This window comes from Mus pahari, chromosome 9 (assembly GCF_900095145.1).
Source record: "Mus pahari chromosome 9, PAHARI_EIJ_v1.1, whole genome shotgun sequence".
Classification (NCBI taxonomy): Eukaryota; Metazoa; Chordata; class Mammalia; order Rodentia; family Muridae; genus Mus; species Mus pahari.
In genome coordinates, this window is record NC_034598.1 from 31,374,902 (window position 1) to 31,384,604 (window position 9,703).

Consider the following 9,703-nt stretch of genomic DNA (forward strand, 5'->3'; position numbering starts at 1 on the left):
AGACAGACAGACAGACAGAGACACAGAGACACAGAGAGACAGACAGAGACAGAGAGACACAGACAGACAGAAAGAGACAGAGACAGACAGAGACAGAGACAGAGAGACAGGCAGAGAGACAGACAGACAGAGACCAATGAACAAATGGATGGATAAATAAAATATTTTTTAACAAATAAATAAGGAAAAAGAGAAAATTGTGAAATTGTTTCTGTCATCATTAATGTTCTCCCTGGGGAAAAAAATTATATCAGTTGATTTTTACACAAAATATTTTCCTCCCTAACTGAGTCTAAAGCAATGTGTGAGTGAAAATACAGACATGTTTGTTCAAATCACAGAAATAAAAACCATTTTCAGCAGAGATGCTCTAAGACCTGCTTAACAAGTGTTAACCATGCTTGGTATGGGAAACCCAGCCTACTGTTCAAGGCTAGTGAGGTCATGGATCTTGGAGGAGAACCTATAACTACCGCTTTACTAAACCAGCAGAATCTGTAACAACAATCTAAATACTTGTCCTTATATCCACAGTTCAGGGTAGTCTTCACCCCTCATCAAGGAAACTTCTCTTAGCAAAGGATGGAGGCCACTATAGAGAATAGCAACCAATCTGAATGCACAATTGTGGAACCCAGTGCAAAAGATAGGTCTTGATACAGTTGCCACACCTGTGGCCTGGGCAACAACATAGAGGAGGCATAAAAGCTGTAAGGGCCAGACAGTCAGGAAGTTTGGTGTTAGATGCATGCCCTATGATGTGAAAAGCTATATCCATGAGGTCTCAGTAACAGGACTGCCTAAATGTGAGGTAAACAAGAACAACAAGAACAACAAAAGACACTCTAGTGTGGATGAGGAAATCCCCAGAAAACCTTAAACCTATACAAAGTATTATAGGCAACTAAGAAAATCTTGAGGTGGGGAGATAGTCTTCTCCAAGGAAGAGCACATCAATTGACTGTCCATTACCAAATGATCCGAACTGAAAACATGCAAGCGAGTAGCAATATGCAACTGAGCGGGTTTAGGAACACACACATACAAACATGATTAATATATATTGATATATTAACATATTGATATATATCAATGGTTAATAAAGTTGGCCAACAATATCAATATGAATAAAAACAAATTGGAGGAAGGAAAGAGAAGGGGAAATGGTAGAATCACATTATAATCATAAAAAATAAAAGAGGTGGTTTTTAAATGGCAAACCAAACAATAATCATTGAAAGAGAAAACAGAAAAGTTAAACTTGTATTTAAACCAAGAAAATCAGTCTTGACCTCTGGCACATAAAGATATCTGTACATGCAGTATTAGTTATTCATTGCTGTTTCCTACCCTTACATTTCCCTTGTCTGTTTTTCACCTTTCTGAAAAACAGGACATGCAAGCGACAGTGGTTTCGTAAAAGAAATCCAGCGGGAAAACAACATTAGTTTTACAGCACCAGGGTTCTCGCCTTATGTGCAGCACTACAGAGCTACCATCTGTGGCAGGGAGCAATAACTGAGCTAGACTGAGGAGGAGCAACTTCAGGAACAGACAAGGGTCTCAAGGGGGCAGCTAAATCATTCAGATGCCAGGGTTTTAGATGCAGGGAAATGTCACTTCAGTAAATAATCCAAGCTTCTACCTTCATTTCCAGATGGGAATGCTAGAACGTTCTAGCAGCAGATCAGTGACCTCACACCTCACTATGCCTGGTTTTGAAAACACTTCAAAGAGAATGGGGGCAGCGAGTGAAGGGGAGTATCAATTCACAGACAAGCAGATGCTGTCCTTTCTGTAACCTCCTAACTCAAATACCTCCTGTCACTTCTCTGATCTCTAGATAGCACTGGATATCCCACACATCCAATCCTAGAGTCAAGGACCCCTTCTCATACACAACACAGAAGGTGAGCTGGGTTAAAGTGGTGGGGAATGTAGCAACAATTTGGAATCATAATAGCTAATTTTACATCTGATTGTGCTTCTATTCATTTTATTAAGAACATATGCCAATCTCAGATGCCTCCTAATTGGTGATGCACACAGTGTTAAAACAGCAGCATCAAGACAACATTGGAAGAAACTCTGTACTGGTATGGAAATTTCTGGGTAGAGGGAATTGATAAATCATTCTTTTCCATGGCCCAATCTTGTGTGGGTTTTAGAACAAGGAATTAAATTGCTCGGTAATTCACATTGGTATTGAAAGGCTCATTGCCCCTATTTTTCTGGCTCAGAAAATATATTGTTGTCAATTGGAGACCGGGAGAATAACATTAAATTATCTGCAAAATTGTGGTGCTCACTGAGCTTCCTCGTGCATTTGGAACTCTGAACATCCAGCTCAAGGCGACAGACCCTAATGGCATTTCCTCACCTTCCTTAGGAATAAATCTAGCAAAGTCATTTCATTGACTCTTTAAAGAGTAGATACAGCAGATGCATTTCCCCTGAAGCCCCACGCACTTCTACACATACGCATTTGCGAATTGGACTATTGAAGAGCTGTTAGGCTCAAACTCTCACACAAATATAGGAAATGTAGCTCTGACTCTTGATCAAAAACATATTCTCAATGTGCTCATGAAATAGCAAAAAAAAAAAAAAAAAAAAAAATTAAATGAAACAATCTTACCAAGCCCTGGGCTTAATATTACCTTATTTTCAATTCCAGGTGTCAAATGGAATCCTAGTAAGATCAGATATAATATTAGCAAGTACATTACAGGGAAGGGGATAATAAAGCCATCCATTAGCCTGATGAAAAAGGAGCTGAACAAAATGCCTCTTCGCTTCTTCAGTCTCCCAGTGCAGCTTCCTGCCTGTAGGAAAAGGTGTAAGTTACAATCAGAAGCAATCGAATATCGCTTGTCTGTCTGTAAGTTTACAGCTACCCAGTCAAGTTAAAATGAGATGTTCAAGTCTGCTCCTTCTTATTACCTCTAGTGGAAACAGGGGCAAAGCAATAAAAATAGATGGGTATCGTTTTGCAAGCCTGCTCAAATGCTAACATCACAGTCTTGAGCTATCTTCATTAGGAACATCTACGGCCACTCTCTAAGGGTCATCATATTAAAAATGGCCATAAAAAAAGGCGGGAGGAGTAAATTCTAGGACACTAAGTTTTCATTTTCGATATGATGCTTTCCTAAAGTGTAGTTATTGTTAACATCTGTCTTAAAAAGAAACAACTGTTGAGTGAGTTATGAATGAACTTGAAGAACATCTTGAGCCCAAGAAGAATGTAAACATGGTATCTACCATGGAGCTTCAGGGTAAATTAGAAACATCCAAGACTGCTTGATGTGGGTTCATGTGTAAAGCTATGCCATATTCTCTGTCTTAAGAAGCAGTTCTACTGGAAGATCCAGCAATACCACTCCTGGGCATATACCCAGAAGATGCTCCAACNNGTAATAAGGACACATGCTCCACTATGTTCATAGCAGCCTTATTTATAATAGCCAGAAGCTGGAAAGAACCNAGATGTCCCTCAACAGAGGAATGGATACAGAAAATGTGGTACATTTACACAATGGAGTACTATGCAGCTATTAAAAACAATGGATTTATGATATTCTTAGACAAATGGATGGATCTGGAGGGTATCATCCTGAGTGAGGTAACCCAATCACAAAAGAACATACATATGTTCTCACTGATGAGTGGATATTAGCCCAGAAGCTCAGAATCCTTCTTAGAAGGGGGAACAAAATACCCATGGAAGGAGTTAAAGAGACAAAGTTTGGAGCAGAGACTGAAGGAATGACCATCCAGAGACTGCCCCCCCCCCGGGGATCCATCCCATAAACAACCACCAAACACAGACACTATGGCAGATGCCAACAAGAGCTTGCTGACAGGAGTCTGGTATAGCTGTCTCCAGAGGGAATCTGCCAGTGCCTGGCAAATACAAAAGTGGATGCTCAGAATCATCCATTGGACAGAGCACAGGGTTCCCAATGAAGGAGCTAGAAAATTTAGCCAAGGAGCTGAAGGGGATTGCAGCCCCATAGGAGTAACATCAATATGAACTAACCAGTACTCCCAGGGCTCCTTGGAACTAAACCACCAATCAAAGAAAACATATGGTGGAACTTGTGGCTCTAGCTGTATATGTAGATGAGGATGGCCTAGTCAGTCATCAATGGGAGGAGAAGCCCTAGGTCCTGTGAAGGTTCTATGCCCCAGTATAGGGGAATGCCAGGACTGGGAATGGAAGTAGGTGGGTTGGGGAGCAGGAGAAGGGGGGAGGGGATAGGGCATTTTTGGAGGGGAAACTAGAAAAGGGGATACCATTTGAAATGTAAATAAAGAAACTATCTAATATATATATATAGGACCCTGTCCCAGGTGAGAATGCTCAGTTGTAACCCAAATGGCTTTCCCAACAGAACCATGAGTTTCAGTCACAGATACATAAGTGCTTTTTTATTGTGAATTGCAGAAGAAAGGATTTTGAAAATGTCTTTGTCAGAAAGTCATTTCATTTTATTTGGACATTTTTTTAAAATATATTACTAGTTTTAAAGGTATATAAATCTGAAAAGTCCTTAAGAAACCATTCATCCAATTTACACCTGGTTAATCCCACTGACTTCACTGAAAAATGAGAGTTTTAGGATTGCTCAAAATGTCAAATGATAAGTTTCCATATCCCAGAGTATGGTAGATCAGACGCTGTTGGGCAACCAACTCTTCACACTAAAGTTCCCAATTCTGCTCCATATATATGAGTCACTGTGTTGGGTATTTAATCTACCACTCTCACCTCTTACTTTGCCCTTACCAGATACTAACCTACATGGTATATAGGAGGAGGACAGAGTCTGACCCTATGACTTAGTAATTTCTCTGTCAGGTGCCATTTGCCATCCAGAAGTCAAAGGCTATGGTAATCGTACAGCCACAGCAGAGGACAGTCTGGCAAGTCCAGTAAAGACTAAAGTTAAGTCAGGACCCAGCAGTTACACAGAGAGAATACACATAAGTAAAAATACGAAACTCCATCCACGAAAACTTATAAGTGAGGGTTCGAGGTATTTCACATCAAAGACAGAAAGCAGAAATAATATGAAGGTCTACAAATGAATAAATAGAAAATAAAGTGTAGAATATTGAGACTACAAAGTGTCATCCACTAATAAAGAGAAATGGAGTACTGATGTACACACTGTAGCCACAACATTAAAAACAAATATTTTTAAAAATATATGGCAGAATGTACCAATTCTAAAGAAGAATTGTCCAGTTCCATTTTTGTGAAATGTTTAGAATAACCAGACACATGGCAGATCTGTGGTTGCCTAGAGACATGAGAATAAAGAGATAGAGTTTTGGGAATAAGCCCTAAAGGGATGGGGTTTCTCTTTTGGTTTAATCTATTCTAAACTTGATTGTGGGGCCAGTTACAGGCTCCGCAAGTAGACTAAAATCTACCGAATGATAACCTTCAAATGGCTGAGTGACATACCATAGGAGTTAAATCTCAATTTAACATTTACAAAAACATTCCAATTTAATGAACTCCAAGAATCATCTCCTTTTTGCTTCCCTGAGTAAGACTTCCTTCTTCTAGCACGATGGTAACACTAATGTCTAAAGAGGAACATGATTAGCTAGCAAATGATTTTGTGCTGACAAAGGGATGCTGAAATACCCAGAGTTCAACAGGGACATGTGTGCACAATGCATATGAGCATTGTAATACACTCAAATCATAGCTAAACGCTTATTACAATAAGTAATCTGGACCACTATTCGACAGGTTGGGTGTTCTCTCTGGTTTCAATCAATCACAGCCAGTTTTTCAACAATCTCCCTCAGGGTTTTATGAGCAAGACCAATTAGGCAGTATTGCTTTATTGGACTGTTAAGGTCTGCCAACAGTTTGGTGAATTACACAGCTGTCACATCAGTTCCAAGTGATTGTCAGCAGTAAGACAATAACAGTAACACACGCGTGCACAGTGCACACCACAGGAGGGGATTAAAAAGCAGAAGAGCCTAACCGTTGTAAAGTATTGGGGACATAATTATGGGAAAGAAGAAACATACATTAACTTCCTGATATATTACAAGGGATGTCAATCAAGAACAGGAGACGGTCAGGGAGATGGCTCAGTAAAGTAGATGCAGTGCAAGTGTGAGGTGGAAGTTCAAATCCACAGAATTCACATAAAGCCAGAAGTAACGCATGCCCAAAATCCTAACTGTGCTATAACGATATGGAAGGAAGAGACAGAAGTATTCCCAGAAGCTCAGGGTCTAGCCAGCCTGGCATATGCAACATGTGAACAAGTTATCCTGTCTCAAACAAGACTGAAGCCGAGCACCTTCACCTACCCAAGAGAACATTAAAACACATGTTTCCTGTACTCAGCTGTCCAAGACACTGATAGAAATTAAAAGATAGACACACACAGAGCTAAAGAGCTACATCTGTGTCTACAGATTTATGAAGGTAATTTCACGGCTTTAGCTATAATAGTCTTAATATATGAATTCATATATGAATATATGAATGTATGTAATTGCAGGTCCTCTGAGAAGTCTATTTTGAATGTTAAAGCAAGATTAAGTGGGCAAAAATCTTATTAAGGAAAACATTTATGTGAGTGGACATGACAGATTGGTGGGGGTGAGGGAAAGCAGACATGAGTAGAGGTTAGGAGAGTCATCATACTAAGATGCTTTCCATGAAAGACAGACAGAGGGATACCTGGGTACAATTCTTCTAGACCATGAAACAGTCTAATAAAGTATAGATGAGGCTGTTCAAGGGTTAGTGAAACACAGGTAGTAACAGTGGTCCATATCTCCTCAAAGAAGGCCCACTGTTTTATCTCTGACCTCTCCAACTCAGAGACTTGGTGTGAAGCATGATTAGACCCACAAAAAGGAATTCTTCTCTCTCTCTCTCTCTCTCTCTCTCTCTCTCTCTCTCTCTCTCTCTCTCTCTCTCTCTCTCTCTCTCTCTCTCTCTCTCTCTCTCTCTCTCTCTCTCTTTGTTTTTCGAGACAGGGTTACAGGGTTTCTTCGTAAAGCCCTGGCTGTCCTGGAACTCACTCTGTAGACCAGGTTGGCCTCGAACTCAGAAATCGGCCTGCCTCTGCCTCCCAAGTGCTGGGATTAAAGTCATGTGCCACCAATGCCCAGCAAAAATAATTTCTTTCTTTTTAAAATTTATTTATTCATTTATTTATTTATTTATTTAATGTATATGCATACACTGTAGCTATCTTCAGACACACTAGAAGAGGGCATCGGATCCCATTATAGATGGTTGTGAGCCACCATGTGGCTGCTAGTAATTGAACTCAGGCCCTCTGGTAGAGCAGTCTTAAACTCTGAGCCATCTGTCCAGCCCCAAGGACTGCTTTTGAGAGCATAGAAATTCAGGGATTTGGTTAAGTCCACTCCCTGTAGGTAAAAGTCTGGATAATATATTTTCATCATCTATTTTCAAAAGTCCACACAACTACAGAAGTATCTAATCTGTGCAACATTCTCAAATGGCAGCAAATAACTTACTAACAAGTGCTAGGGAGAAGAGACATTGAAATAAAATTCTTGATTTGTAGTCATGCAATTTGCCTTGGTTAATTCTGATTCTATAATATTGCTTATTAGATGTGGTAAATTGTAGAAATGTCCACAATTGTCCCCCTTACCCTGTATCTAGTACATTGTCATGAGATTTCACATCCTCTTAGCAAAATGCTATCTTGTCATTCTCCAATATAGATTAGCTTGTAAATAAGTGTAGTAAGCATAAATATCAGGAGACTTTATGGTATTCGTGTTCTTCTCTTCTGCTTCTCCCATTAGGAATATGACTAGCCTGACTCTACATAATGTATGAATAAGAAAGGACTTCCCGTATAGGTTACCATTTGCCTAAGAATTAGGGACATTAACTGACACATGAGACTTCATAAAACTACAAAGCTCCAAGAGAAATACCAACTTGGTGGAAAAAGGGCACATAAATTGGAAAGAATCTTTGTTTGCTATACATCTGACAAAGGATTACTATCTAGAATGTATAAATAACTCAAAAAAAAATTAAAAACCAACAGCAACAACAAAATGGCCCATTCATGTAAAATAAATAATTAATTTAAAAAAAAAAAAAAAAAAAAAAAAGCCCTGAATAGAGAGTTCTCAAAAGAAGAAAAATAATGACCAAGAAATACCTCAAAAAAATGTTCATTATCACTAGCTGTTAGGGAAATTCAAGTCAAAACATCTTTCAGATTTTATCTTAGCCCACTTTGAATGGCAAAGACTAACAGAATAACTGACATCAAAAGCGGGGAGAAGTATGGAGACATGACAACCCTCATTCACTGAGGAGATAGCTGAAAACTACTGCTGCCACTTTGGAAATCAGTGTGGAGAATTCTCACGAAGCTAAAAGGAATTCTTCCATATGAACTAGGTCTACTTTTATGTGGCATATTCCCAAAGGATTGATGTCATGCTCTACAGGTATTTGCTCAGCCACGCTCATTCCTTTTGTAGTCACAATTATTAGGAAATGGAAACAATCAAGTTCTCTTCAACTAACCAATGGATAATAAAAATGGGGTACATATACACTATTAAATACCACTCATCTGTAATGAAAAATGAAATCACTAATATTGTGGGTAAATGACTGGAACTAGAAAAAAAAAAAAAAAGGTCTTATTGAGTGAGAGGAACCCAGACCCAGAAAGACAAATGTCAAGAGTTTGTCTCTCATTTGAGGCTCCTAGTTCTAAATCTTCAGATGTGACTATTTATCTTGAAGTAACTATGGAAACCAGGAAATTAAAAAAAAAATACTGTTGCCAAGATAGGAAAGAGGGTAATAGCAAGACATAAATGATCTAATCGCCAACATGGGGAAAGAGCCAGAGAGGGGCCTGGAACTAGGAACAGGAGGGGAGGTAGATACAGGAGAAGGAAGGAAGAAGTAAAATAAGATTAAGGATGGCCAAAAGCATCATACAGATGTCTACCTTGTAAAAACCTGATAGGAAAGGTAAGTGCATGGAAACATACATATGTAGCCTAAATAAACACTTCTCATCCAGGCTAACAGTGATTTGTCAAGGTCCAAGGACAATTCCACAAAAATAGTAGCACCAGCCATGAGAAGCCTCCCTCTGAGCTGTTGGCCAGCATTGTCCAACAGATTTCCTTAAAACACTACAAGGCTATTGGTATTTCCCTTGTTTGCCCACTAGAGGTGGAAGGTAAGTTTCTATTGCTAAAAAAACAATCATGGACTTTACATCCAGTGCTCAGAGATATCTGAGCTAGATTTGGCATGAATGCTTTACCCCCGAAAAACTAGCTTTCCTGTTACTAGAAGACACCATGCAAGTTTCCAAAGGAGAGAAGCATCCAACTGTCATACCCAGTTGTATCTCCTGTTAATGATAACCAAAAACCAGCAAGGCAGGAGAACCCTGGGGGTGCAGTAGTGGCATGCAAACGTTTGTAGTAACCAACAGCTCTCTAATTTGACTTAAGGCCTGCTCAACAAGAGGGAAATCATGCCTAATTCTAGAAACCTATCCAACTACCCAAGGCTAATGAAACCATGCTCATTTGAATAGAACCTATAGTTACATGATGGTCATCCTTATTGGTTTTCTTCTGTTTTGCATAATGTATCTTGGGTATTCTAAGTTTCTGGGCTAATATC